Here is a 12,556-nt window from a genome sequence, read left to right as displayed (position 1 = left end):
GGATGCAGGATAGGAATGGGATGGGATGGGATGGGTGTGGGCAGGGTGCAGCACACCCTGTTCAGTGCCAGAGATGTTCTCCTTCCCAGCACCCAGCATCCTGTCCCAGCTGCCCTGCTCAGGATTCGCCCTGCCGGCTCCTGCCAGCTCCATTTGCAGCCACATCCCACTTGTGCCATGCCAGGGCAGGGGGTTGCTCTGTCCCACATCAGGATCAGCCTCGTGTCTTTGTGTGCTCTGGTCATAGCAGTGGAAGGATCATTTGGGGTTGGCTGATGCATTTTCCTGTGTTATCCATGCACCAAAACATGGGTTGTGAACAGGATTCCCATTCAGGACTCATATCTCTAGCAGGATGCCTAAATCACGTTCAAGATTCCTAAAACCATCCTGAGTCACTGACTTGGCAGGATCGGATCATGCAGCTTGCTTCTCATAGTTTCTGAGCTTCCTCTTCCATCCTGATTTCGAACTTTTAGTTCAAGCACCACTGCCTTGATTTAGGAACAGACGTATTCATCATGGGAAGCTCACAGAAAGATTAGTGTCCTGCTTTGTCCCTCTGCCCAGCTAAGGGAATGGCCACATCTGCTGTCAGTACAAATCAAATATAAAATTACTGAGAGTTACTCAAAGATATTCCTGGGTAAATTGGATTTTGGTTAACTCACACTTTATTAGTGAAATACAGCTATGAGCTAAGGGAAATTGCAGTAAACATCTACATTCTTAATGCAGACTGGTACAACACCTTAATGCTCTACAAACAGCACTTTTTTAATGCAAAGAAGTCTTGTGGTATCAAAAAGATGAGGAAAATGGCTGATAAGACACCCAGACCTCTGTGCAATTTTAAAAATCAAATTGCTGGATAGGTCACTAAGGTGCTGTGTCAAGTCTCAAAATTTTAGGATTCCCACGACCAAAAAACTCCCAAAGCCCTTAAAGTCATTCAGTGTGTGCTGGTGCTGCAGGAGTTAACCAGTGGAGAGGGTGGAATCTGCATAGGGATGATTTGGGGAAAAAAAAAGAAAAAAAGAAAAAAAGAAATGCAGTTTAGCTGAGTCTGAGTGGGATTTGGGGAATGGCATTTCTGAAGAGAAAGCTGTCCTAGATCAGAACTGCCATGCTGTAGAAGGGGCATCTTGCTGGAGGCTGGTGAGGCTCTAATTCACACCCTGAAACATCCCTCCATGAGACACAGGTTATTTATCACTTCCCATCTTGGTGCTTTCCCCCCACAGGTGCCAGAGGGTGATGGGTGGCCCTTGGGATGCTGACACCCTGTCCTGGTCACCACAGCACCACGACCCCAAGGCTACACTAAAGCTGCAATAATTTGCTCAAGATGAGCCTTTCCCCACTGTATTATCATTGTTGTTATTATTATCATAATAATTATTATTTAATATTTCTACATGCAGCATCTGGCCCCAGTCTATTCTGTGCAGTTTTTCCTATAAAAGAAGCTCCATATGATTGATCCTTTCCCTTGCTCCAGAACCTATTTCCCACAGGAGTGGATGTGTGCTGGGAGCCATCCTGCCTTTCTTCCCTGATTCAGGGGGGTCTTGGGGTGCCTGAGCCCTATTGCAAACTCCTCTGAGTATCTGAGGTGATGAAATCATGCAGGTGCATTTCTGTCCCCCTCCCTGGAACAGCTCAGTGCTGTGTTCACACCATTCCAATGACACCCTGAGTCCTTACAGGCTTCCCTGCTGTGCCTGTGTGTGTCTGTACACAGATTTCCATGTGCACACACCCAAATATGGTATTTTTGGGAAGGTGGTGTCACAGTGTCATGATGCTTTGCTAAAACCCATCAAGTTGTCGCTCCCATTAATGCCTTCCTAATCCCAGTGTTTTGGGGAAGTGATCACACCACACTTTGGCTTCAGAAAAGCCATGGAGCTCTTTTCCCTAATTCCTGGTTTTATTCTCCCTGTGTGGGTGTAGCATTTTAAGGCAGGTTGCAGCTCAGCATCACCCTTTTGATTCTCTCTAACCATTTCTTTGCATCGTGGCAGCACAGCACTTTCACAGCACAAACAAGTCCAAGGAATAGATGGATTTCCTTGCTATGAAATAAGTAAAGCAGATGATTGAATAAAGTTTCATTTCCCTGCCTGGTTCAGCAGCTCTCTCTTGCTCTATTACATTTCCTAACTTGCCTCAGCAGCTCTCTCACCCAGCTCTGTGGCTGCCTGGGCAGGTGATGCTGTTGGGTTTCCTCTGCACTTGAAATCCTGGCCCGACCCTTTTACTCAGGGCCAAATGCTGCTCTCAATTCCCCCGAGTTAATCTGGAGTAAATCCCTGGGATTAACTGGATTTAACCCCGTGATGGCTGAGTGCTGTGTGCAGCCCTGACTGGTGGTGTTGCCCAGGGTCTACTGGGATCTGTGTCCTTGCCAGGAGCCACAGGTTGGGCAAAGAGATGCTGAATAAACCAGCAAACCACCCCACACTCCACAAGCAATGGCAGGGCAACCACCTCCCAATGGACTAGATCCACCCAAAATCACCCAAAGTTATTCTTCTTAGCAAAACCATCCCTTCTTCCCACTTTTACATCCTTCCTCTCTCTCTGCCTGCCCTGAGAGTTTCACAGTTTATCAGGATTTATTTGATTTTCCTTCTCTCTCGTTTCCTCCCTAGGAGCACATGACATCCAGAAAGGGGGTTTAGGCAGCTGTGCCCATCCTATGCAGGGTAATCCCTGCTCTCCCCTGCCCTCCTTGGGATGGGGGCACAGGGTTATGTTCTAGTGGTTTTCTCTGGGAGCCTTGGTGAAATATTCAGGGCCTTTGTTTGACCAAGCCCAGGCTGAAAGCCTGTGTAGGATTGGCTTTTCTAACTGCTGGGTATTTTCTTGGCCTGACATGAACAAGAGGAGGTTCTGCCTCTGTGGGACCCAGGCAAAGAGCTCATCCTTCCTCTGACTCTGCATTTTCCTGGTGCTCTTTCCATGTCCATAATCCTCCGAGGGTGCTGTGGCTCTAGCTGGGTGCTGTGGGCACAAAGTGTGGGGTGAGGATGACTCTGCTCCTACCAGCCTTGGATGGTGGGGGGCTTTGGGCTCCCTCACCCTCTGCCTTGTGCACACCCTGCCGAGCTGCTTCCCTGTGTTTGCATCCCTACCCCATCCCTCCTTCTCAGCCACGAGTGAGTCCCGTTCACTCTGCCCGTGTGCAGCCCAGGGGGAGCGCTCCCCTCTCACTCCCCAGTGCCCCTCTGCCTCCTCCACCTCCATTCCACCCTCAGCGGCAGAACCCTTCCCCCTGGCACAGGAGGCTGCTGGAAAAAGAGAGCAGCAAGCCCCAAAGACGTGTCATTGTGCTAAGTGCTTTCAAACCTTGCACGATGTCACTGTGTCACAATTTCAGTTCATTAGGTGGCGCAGGGAAGACGCCGTGACATCAAAGCGCTCCTTTTCCCTATAGAAACGGGAGCAGCTCTTTTGATCTCAGCCCCCAGTATCCCCCCCAGATTAATATTCACTTGTACAACCCAAACCTACGGGGATCCTGCGCTTGATTCTGCCATATGTTCTGGGGCGCGTTTCCTTGCTTCCCTGCTTTTCTTTGGGAGGTGGTTTGTCGGGTGGGGGGAGGAGTAAGCAGTAATTTTTAGGTGTTTATTTATTTCCCTGCTACCCTCTGCTCCTCGGGCACAGCAGGGGAGGGCACCCAACCCACTTCGTGTCAACCAGTTGCTTTGAAGCTTGCCACAATCAAACGCTTTTATTTTGGGGAACCCGGCCAGCTGTTTGTTTGCTTCCCTGCTTTCTATTGATTCAAGGAGATAATCCCCCAGGCCCCACGTGCTTAATCTGTGAGCTGCTAACGTTGCATGAGATATCGAAACAGTCCCTTTGCCCCTGGATTGCTGGGATATTTATGGCTGAAAGCAGAGCTTTAGAGCATAATGCTCATTTTTGGAGCAGCACAGAATGCGGATGTGTGGCTCAGAGCACAGACTGCTGGGGACTTTCGTGGGGATATTGTAGCTCTAATTTGGTGACAAAAGGTGGCCTTGTGCTTTGGATTGTAGCAATATTTGGATATAATCTGGTTCCTAGTGAGTCATTAAGATTTGTAACATCAGGGTTCAGCCCCTGGCAGCATCTGAGCAAGAGCAATGGATGTTCCTTAAGAATCCAAAATGCAGGGCAGAAATTCAGGGTGGAAAAAAACTCAGCACAACAGTGAAACCCCAACCTCTCCCCCCCCAAAAAAAGAGGTACCAAACCTCAAAGACAATTTGAGCAGGATCTGGCTCTTGCTGTGTTAGCAGCTGACAAAATGGAGTGGAAATGAATTCAATTCAGAGACATCTAATTTAATGAGAGACTCTCTAAGAATAATTTTGCCGCAGATGCTTAAAGTGATTTCAACTTGAAAAGCAGGAAAGACAGACAAGATGATAGAAAATGACTATGGGATTTATACCTTTCCCTCCTTGCTTTAAGCCCTGCACATCCTGTGCGTGTCCTGGCATGAAAGCTGGAGAAAACCCTGTGCAAGCAAAGCTATTTCTCCTGGTTTTATTGCCCTGACACAAAGAGGCAGCTACTGAAGGTGAGCACAGCCACCTGTCCTGCACCCACAGGGACCAGTCAGGGGGCAAAATCCGTGGGGTTTTTAAGGAATTTTTTTAGCTGTGTTTTAAATGCTGCTTGCAGAATGCAAACAGGCGATATTTAAATGGTGTGCTCTGGATATCAGTCATTCACACCATCCTGGGGAGCTCTAGATGATAGTACTGAGCCCCAAGTGCTGTTTGAGAAGGCAGATCTCCAAAGTCCTGACACAGAGACTGTCGCTGATAATAACACATGACCACTATTCTTCCTATTTTTTTTTTTTTCCTGCATTTTTCTTTCCTGCTGTTTAGGGGGTTTAAACAGCCTTGATTTTCTGTGGCTGACAACACACCCCATATGCTATTTATCTTGTCAGAACTCTCTCCCTCTGCCCTCAGATCCCATTTTGTTCTCATTAATAGTGATTATGAAAAATGGGGCTAAATACTTACTTTCATATGATTTATCCAAATGTTGAACTGCATAATTGGAGAAGCTAAGACATTATCCCTTCAGATTCTGTCAAGACTCAATTTCTGCATTCGATTTAATTTTGAGACTCATGACCCTTAACAGTACATGTATTTATTGCCTTTATGGTGGCTCGGCTGTACAATATATCTATCAATCAGGAGCAGGAAGCTGAGTATTATTTATAAGGATTTCAATAGTCAGTGTTTTTTAAGAACACTTGTCCTGAGCACGCAGTTATTAACACAGAGCCCCTAGATACAACAAAATTGAAAGTCAGCTGGAAGGAATGCCCTTATAATGAAGATATTTAATAACTGGCATCAGACTCTGATTTTCCTTTTGATGACAGAAGTGACGCATGCGCAAAGGCAGGGGAGCGCTTTGTGCTGCAGAAACCTCGCCTGGCCCTGCCTGATCCCTTCCACTTCCCTCTGGAAATGGCTCATGTCTAAAAGGCACTGGTGCAGAGACATCTCAGAGTTGGTGCTGCCTTGCTGAGCTCCCTTGCTGTTGCCCGTGCACGCTCACCCACACACGGTGCTAGTTGGTGCTGCCTTGCTGAGCTCCCTTGCTGTTGCCCGTGCACGCTCACCCACACACGGTGCTTGCAGGAGCCATGGCGCTGCCGCACAGTGATTCGGTGCATCCCTCTCCCTTTCCTAATCCATCATTTCCATGTCTGTTTTTCACAACTCACTTCTGCCCAGTGTTGGTCCTGATGGCAGCTGAATGCAGATACTTCTCTGCAGCCAAGAGTCTCCGTCCTATGGATTGTCAACCTGAAACTCGGATTGAATCTGAATCTCCTTGAGGCTTTGGAGCTGCTGTGAAGCACCAAAGCACCGCAGAAACTCAACCCCACTGTCACCAGCAACACCACCCCACTTCCTAAATCAACCCTGACACAGTGTTGAAATTGTTAATAAAATGAGTAATCAAGCTGCTAATATCTGCAAGCACCATTTTGAAAAAAAAAAAGAAAAAGAGATAATAGGGCAACCATCAGGGAGTATAGTTAATGTATCAAACAATTACTGTAGTTAGATGCTTAAGTAAGAGCCATAGTGGTAACAAAGGCATTACTGTACAGAGCAGCAGTGTACAGTACAGTGGAAATTTTATTTGTGATGCCAGGAAGGTAAAAAACCAAAACTCTAAAAGGCAGCTGAGGCATTTTCACCAAATTTTCACCAGCAGCCACTTTCCTTGGCATGAAACCTGCTAACACACGTGTGCACACACACACATATATATCTGCACACAAATACAGCTTTTAGGATCACTTGTTGTAGAAATTAATATGATTATTTAAAGCACCCTTATTTGCTGCCAGCTAGCTCATGTCAGTGGTCATCTCTCTTTTAAATACTATATATATATACAATAGTAGCAATTTCAAATCCTAACAGCAGCAATCAGCCAGGAGAGCTTTGGTTCAAGTGGGCCTTTTAAACAAAAGCTTCCCAGTCCCATTTTTGATAAGGATCTAACTGCTAATCTTTTATTTTGCAGCCAGCCAGAGTCTTGGGCACAGCTCTTCCCTTCTTGTGAGGCTCTTGCAGGGAACAATAAGAATATTGATTTTCGGTTTTAGACTCGTAACACCACAATGATTTCCCCCCACTATATTTTCCCCAGCATTTGGTGGGTTTTGCTCAGCTTTAATTGCTACAAAGCTCTCCTGTTTTCTGCTGCTAGCACCAAATCCATGCTCTGTTCTCTGCTGCACGACAGCGGTTGGGACATTTTATTGTCTCTTTAGTCCCAAATCTTCTGCTGTGCTTCTTCCTCTGCAAGCAGGAAAAGCTGCCTGGAGAACCCCAAAGCACAGAGAACATGAAGGATATAAAGAAAAGGGCTGGCTGGGATAGCCCAGTTAAATATCTGTGGAGCAGGAGCTGTTTGCTGGGAGAGGGGCACTGGGAAGGAATTTTACTGGTTTTGGGTTAAGGATGAATGTGAGAGTGGAAGTACCTAAAACATCTTAACTGGAGTGCCTTTGGTTTATTTAGAAAAGTTTCTGTCTATGCAGCCAATATTGTCACCAAGATTTTTTTTATTAAACCTCTCATTTTAGATATCCCCACTTTCCATTAATGAAATAGTTTTCCCTGCAGTGAAGGTTTTTAACGTGTACAAGATATTTTAGTGCTTTCCCTCCCTTCAATTTCAAAAAGCTAAGAAAAAGTCAAAATTCAAAATACTTTTATCAGCTTTAATAAAAACATTTTCACTCTAGTTTTGGATTTATGCTGTGATCTGCATATCAGTAGAACTCAAAGCCAGCAAAATTGTATCTCCATTTAAATAAATGAAGAGATTGATCTACTGTGTCATTCCTTTGCTGGATTGCTCATGGAGCAAAGACAATAGCAATACTCAGGTCATCAAGCACTTTATGTTAAAATTTGGCTTCATGTTGTTCCAAATTCTAACTACTTTTAACCCAATTTTTAAACAGAAAAAAATGCACTCATTTCTAAGAATAAGACCAATGAAAACCAGGAAGCTATGTCCAGTAAATAACTGTTTTTGGAGCCTGTCTCATAGCACTTTCTGGGTATTTCCCCCTCATGCTGGGATTTGCAAAGGGCTGTGTCCTCTTCCCCATGAACTTTGCATTTATCCATTTCTCTAGTGCTCTCTGGCTCCTGTGGGAAATCTCTTTAATGCTGGAAATCCTGAGGTTAACTAGTTACAATTGGTATTTATTTATTAAAAGCATTGGCTGGTCTGGAGGCTGAGCAAGGATGGGTTTCTCATCCACGAGATCCAGGGATTTACCTGGGGGAAGAAAATCAGCTGGGCCCAAAGGGTCCCATCCATTCCTGGGTGAATCACCAGGTGCCCTTTGACACATCAGGGATTCAGGAGACCTCATCCCTTCATCCCAGTGTCCTCCACTGCACTGACCAGCAAGTCCTGGTTGTTTTTATTAAGGTTTTTTTTTAATTCTATCACTTGCCTTTTTTATGGCCAGGCAGTCACCTGTCAGCATCAATTACGGGAGTTAATATTGACGTCCTCTTAAAAGAGGTTTAAATATTAAAGTGAAAAGGGACTTGCTCTGGGCTTCATCTCTTTGTGGTGCTCGTCAATAAAACCTGAACTTGCAGAACAGTTGTCACAGCGATTTTTTGTGTCTCGCGCTGACGCGATGCCTGAGCGGCAAATGTTGCCGGAATTTTTCAAATGAGCAAACTGCACTTATTAATTATGGTAATAATGATGACTCCACAGAGCTGCTCCAAGGGAAACAATAGCTGAAACTTGCTCCTTGCAAAAGGGGCAGCACAAGAGCGGTTGCCTTTGTTGTTTTTAGAAGCTTTCATGCAGGAAAAAAATCATCTTCTGCTTCTGGGGAAGCAACCATTCACACACACAAACCCAGACCCTCCATATGCATATCTTTATTTTAACCACCACAGGACTTATTGATTTTCCCTGCAATTATGCAGTGCTGTATTTATTTGCAGCAGGGCTCTGCTGTGCCATATATTAAACCTCCCTTCCTCCAGTGCTCTTTAGAAAAATGCCTCTGATTTCCCCTCAGAGTACGAGGTCAATAGGCCATAACTTACGATTTTGAACCTATAGCCAAAACTAATTTATGGATCATTTCTGGTTTCTTGTGTTTAACTGTTTCTGGGAGAGGCCTTCATCAGAGAGAGGCAGCAGATCCATGAGCACAGCTGAGATCCAGACCTATGGACTGTAGGAAAGCTCAGGGCAATGCTAGAGCTAATTCAGATCTGCTTCTCTATAAATTATGTATAGTTCTTCTGAAAAATGTTTGTATTTCCTAATACAGCTCTAGATTATCTCACTAAAACAAGGGAAATGTTGTTAAGAAAGCAAATTCTCACGTATCAAAAATTAATTGTCATTTGTTAAGAGCAGAATGCGTTCAATCATCAAATTTTATTTATCGGGCTAATATTGACAAAATATGGATTTGCTTTTCCGACTCCACAACTTTGGCAATATTTGCCATGGGCGTAAGGTGAAGGTTTTACATTAGAATATGTAAACATTAAAAAAAAATAATCTCCTGTTGTCTGGCATGATCAGGTGTGCATTGCCCAGCGTGTGCTGGGACACGAGGGCGATGCTGCAGAGGGCAGGATCACAGAGGGGCGGCTGAACTGGGGTTCACACGCTGTTTGCTCTGTCTCCAGCTGCCTCAGGGAGCTCAGGAAAGGGCTGCTCCCCAATTCCAGCAGATTTTGGATGGGGCACAGAGAAAGCTGAGTGTATAATCGAGGCCAGCCAGGCTGCCTGTGCAGAGGGGAGCGCTGGGAGCTGTCCAGGCTGGGGCTGTAGCTCGCTGCATGCATCAGTTCATTTTTGACTTAACTGCCTGAGCAGCTCCTGGGAGCGATCCCCTCGTGCTTTCCACCACCAAAACCATCTGCTAGAGCTGTGCCTGGAATCGCCCGGTCCTCTGGAGGCAGAGGGGGGGAAAAAAATAAAAAAGAAGAAAAAAAAAAAAGGCAAAGTGAAATTCTTCCCTGGAAAGAAGTAAAGTAAATAATTAAATAAATAAAAGATTTAACCCCTTTGATCCCGGCTGAAGTTTTTTTTTTTTTTTTCGCAGTCCCAGCGCAGGGCAGGCAGGGGCTGGGTTGGATCCATCCTTCAAGAGCTCGCTGATGGTCCCGGGTGCCCGGAGGTTCGCCAGGTGCCTGGAGGGCGTGTGGAACATGCCAGGGAACAAATAAATGGTGGAGTCAAAAGCTCCTGATGAGGGTCGGATGTGAAGCGGTGCCAGGCGCACTCAGCAGCCGCTCTGCAGCCACGGCTGTGTCAGCACCGAGCTTGCCACCATCACCCTCGGCTCTGCACAGCCAGGACCGTGGGATGGCAGGGAACACGGCAGGAAAATGCCATGGGAAGAGCAGGCTGGGGGCTGAGCTCCTCTCCCTCTCTCTGCCTGCACTCACAGGGTGAATGTGAGCGCTCATGCCCACGGCAGGCTCCGAGCCCCGCAGCAGCGCCCAGGCACCGCGGGGTGACCTGCAAACCAACCCACTGCCTTTAATTCGGGATTTATGGCTGCTACTGATCCTAAGCTAACCTTTTGTCATTATAGCGCCTGAATGCAACTGTGGGGATTAATAAACGGGAAAAGTCGAGACCTTAACTGTCAGGAGTATAGTGGATGTGGCCGGCACTAAAACCAACAGCCATAAAGCATGGAGGAGCTCTCTCCACCTGGAGGAAAAGCTCTTTCCTGCTGGATAGGGTTAACAGCAAGCAGCCACAGAGCCAAGGGACACGGCCGTGGCTCCAGGCTCCAGTGCCTGCCTTGCAGGAGCCCAAGGAGTTAAATCCAAGCAAACCTCCTCATGCATTTTATGTCACAACTCCCCCTTTTTTTTGGTCTGTGTGTGTGTGTGACCAAGCCAAGTTCTTTTTTAGCTCTACCCTTTTGAAAACTGCTGGTTACAGATAAATTAAAATGCCAGAGCTGAAATTGCCCACGTTAGCCCCTAAGGGAGCCTGCACTGTCATCTTTCATTAGATGCTGATAGACCAAAAGCCCAAGGCAAAGTGAAAGCTGGTTCCTAAGAAAGGGCTGGGAGCCAGGAGCTGCATCTCTCTGCTGTAATCTTGCATCTCTGTCCTTTTAAGTTTAAGCTGAGCAATGCTTTCTTGGACATGTCTGTTTTCATACTGAAAATTTCAGTCTTAAAATCAACAGCAAATATGAACAGGGTAATCCACAGAGTCCTAAATTGTCAAGACAAGCCAGTGCATTTTCTCAGAGCAATCTGATGGTTTTGTCTGGTGTCAGCCCTTACATCCTCCAGTGCAGATGATTTGTTTGGACGGTTTAATAAAGAGCTGTTTAGAAATCTGACTGTTATTCTTCAAAAAAAAAAAAAAAAATAGAATTTCAGAATCTTTCAGTAACAAAAGTGAGATTCCCCCTGTGCTTCTCTCTTCCCTTTACAGGAGGGGTGGCTTGTGAGGTGTGACACAGAGGTGACATGGTCTATTCTAAAAAAAATCAAAGTCTGAATTTATGCCTGCACAAGGAGCTTAATAAACCATAAAGGCCAGTGGCTTTCCGGCATCCTTTCACTTTGTGTTTGCATTAGAGATGTGCTATGACTTAGGAAAATGGGGCTTTCAGGGTGTGCACAGGCACTGGGCAGTGGGCAGGAGTCTCTGGAAGGAACAACAGCCCAAATCCAATCCCTTACAAGCAACACAAACTGCATTTTGCTTCTGTGCCCAAAAGATAATGCTTCCTCATTTTCCCAGGGGCAGTGAATGGATGAGGAGGCTCTTGGACATCACCCCTGTGCCCTACAAAGGTAGGGATTTCCCTGCTGAGGAAAACAAGCTGGGAAACCATACTGGGATGCCCAGCTACTGTAACCTTTGGATGTCCAGCCACCATGGAGTTCAGTAGCAGGTGGTGAATATGGTGTCTTTCAAGGCATGCAAAAGTGTTGAAAGCCTGGAGAAGCCAGCCTGGTTGTTTTTGCTCATCTGTCGCTCTAGGCAGTGAAATAATTTACTCCATTTCCATCCACTTTCTTCTCTTTATTTGTATTGAGTTATGATGGGGAAACGAGCTGCCTCAGATGTTGCTTACTTTCCTGGAGTCAGCAAGGCTTTCGTTTTCAGACCATTATATCTCCGTGCTCCTAATCTCAGTGGGATTTTTTTTTTTCCCTCCCCTAGCTGCTCCTGAATTAATTTTTATTCTGTGTATACAACACAAAGCAAACATCCACCCTGCAAAGTCCAGCTTTTCTCTCTGAGGCAGGCAGGACGCTTCACTGCGTGACACCCGCAATTGATTGAGTGGAGGAAACCGGACTCAAAGTAAAGAAAACTGCAAAATATATTGTTCCAAAAGTTATTGGGCAAGGCCGTGGGGAATGAGTTTCCATTGCACTACAGCTCCAGGGGAGGCAATAATAATGAGCTGCACTTAGCAAAAGTAAATACCTGTGACAGCTCTGTGGAGGTGCGCGGGGCTCGGGCTGCCGCGCTGTGTCAGCGCTGAGAGCTGGAGCCCTCCAGATTGTGAACAGAGCAGGAAAATGCTGGCTTTATTTCTGGGGAGTTTCTGCAGTGTGGTAAGGATGGCATGAGAGATCTCAGCAAGGACAAACACCCCTGCAATGCAATAATTTGGTATTTAAATTATAAATTTTCTTTCTGCTTTCCAAACTTGCTTCCAATACACAATGAGAAAGGCACTTCCATGGGCTTCATGAACAGTGCTGCCATTGTTCTGCCTGCCCAATTTCACTCCTTTTCACTTTTTAATATAAATGTATACTCATATGTTGCAGATCAAGCCTGTTGTCAGGGGCTCTCATTTTGGATGAAGCAGGGGGTTAATTTCACATACATGATCCAAATAAAATCAAAAGAGTGAAAAGAAGCAAATCAGACTTTGGGTCTCATTATGGTCACTTCTCCTGGCTCTGGATGATTTTTATCTTCATCTGGAGGGGTGGTGAAGGGTGTGCAT

The 12,556-nt window shown here is 45.9% G+C and overlaps 1 long non-coding RNA gene across 1 annotated transcript in view; it reads left to right on the top strand.

Moving 5' to 3' along the window:
- The window catches only part of LOC107213155, an 11,685-nt gene extending 735 nt beyond the window's left edge, over nt 1-10,950 (top strand). The window contains exon 2 of the long non-coding RNA XR_004500000.1: nt 9,656-10,950. This is a non-coding gene — a long non-coding RNA (uncharacterized LOC107213155). The remainder of the gene's footprint in view (nt 1-9,655) is intronic.
- Nucleotides 10,951-12,556: the final 1,606 nt, after the last annotated feature.

Source organism: Parus major, chromosome 20, assembly GCF_001522545.3.
Source record: "Parus major isolate Abel chromosome 20, Parus_major1.1, whole genome shotgun sequence".
In the NCBI taxonomy this organism is placed as follows: Eukaryota; Metazoa; Chordata; class Aves; order Passeriformes; family Paridae; genus Parus; species Parus major.
This window is presented reverse-complemented; position numbering and strand designations above follow the sequence as displayed.